Consider the following 1,393-nt stretch of genomic DNA (forward strand, 5'->3'; position numbering starts at 1 on the left):
TGCCATCCAGCCTTTCACACAAATTCTGTTTGCTGTCAGATGCTTAGTTTTTAGCTGTTTAGATACAAAGCTCAGCGGTGAGCAACAGTAGCAACAGCAAGAGACAGATGGTGTTGCTGTATAGGTACCGAAATAGAATTCAATTATACTGTATATTTCAGAAAGGAAAGGGTAAACATATGCGGATGAGAAAGTGGGAACTTGATTTTGCTGTTAAAATGTAGCTGAGGAGATGTAAGTAAAGTAACCATTAGTATTCCTTGTTCATCACCATCCTCTCTCTACACATTGACATAATGTGCAGCCTAATGATGGGAGAAGCTCAGTGTACAGACATCTGGGCAGCTCTACAGCACACCAAATGGATTTCTGCTGACTTGTCAGTAAATGCTTTTGGAATCAAGACGTTAATAACATACTGTAGCTTCTCATAAAAGGGTTCCTAGATTTGTCTGTAAAGTCATTAAATCAAGCATCCAACTCTCTAAGTTGGCTAAAGTTGTTTGGAGCTGCGTTCAAAAAGCAGCCCTGTTTCATCAGCTCGATGGTGTTTTAGGCCCCCAAAGCCTCCTTCCATGCAGCGCTGGGACCGCTGCCTTCAAGACTCATAACCATAACCATAACCAACGCCTAATCTACTTCAAGGCAGCGCTGCGACTGTTGACTGTTGACAAGGCACCTATGCCTAACTGTAAGAGCCAATTAGTGCCCTTAGTATGAATAGGAACCAATCTTTAATTCCTCAGGTGCAACCCGGAAGCACATACAGTTTTTACCAAACATGGCGACACACACACCCGGACACACGCACAGCAACACCACGTAAGCATACATAAAAGCAGTAATTTGTCTGGACTATTAACTTATATCTCATGGAAATAAATACAACCAATGGTGTTAATGCAAATTCTTTCTTTCATTGATCAAAGAAGGTCAAAAGTAAGTCAATTACTAACTATACCCGTGGAAAGGTACCTCAGGGGCTTGTAGCTTGAGCTTAGCCTCTTCACCAACCTTAACCATAACCATAACCCTAACCATAACCATAACCAGTGCCTAATACTAGTGCAGCGCTGCATGGAATGAGACGTTGAGGGCAAAAAAAACACAGATCCACGTTTCATCACCACCCACTCGGTTCACACTGTGGAGCTTTGTTTTGGTGGAAGAAAGACGTGTTGCCTACTGCAGTTTCATGTTGCTCTGCTGCCGAACACATCAAGAAGTTAAGACTAATAGTCTGAATCCATGCAAGCAGCTCTGTGTGGCAGAGCTATTTTGAGGATCGTTACATGCCTATGCTCACCAGGTATACTGTTCACCACCTTAGTTTTCAGGTAGCCTACGTTATAAACTAAATTATTTGATTACATTTTTTGACATAATGACGGCA

General features: G+C 42.1%; 1 long non-coding RNA gene across 1 annotated transcript; it reads right to left on the reverse strand.

The window, feature by feature from the left end:
* Positions 1–556: 556 nt before the first annotated feature.
* On the reverse strand, positions 557–1,058 carry LOC117945144. Its single transcript, XR_004656741.1, has 2 exons — positions 1,021–1,058; positions 557–604 (listed from the first exon to the last, which is right to left on the reverse strand). It is a non-coding gene; the product is annotated as an uncharacterized LOC117945144 (long non-coding RNA).
* Positions 1,059–1,393: the final 335 nt, after the last annotated feature.

The sequence above is a fragment of the Etheostoma cragini genome, chromosome 5 (genome assembly GCF_013103735.1).
Source record: "Etheostoma cragini isolate CJK2018 chromosome 5, CSU_Ecrag_1.0, whole genome shotgun sequence".
Taxonomy (NCBI): Eukaryota; Metazoa; Chordata; class Actinopteri; order Perciformes; family Percidae; genus Etheostoma; species Etheostoma cragini.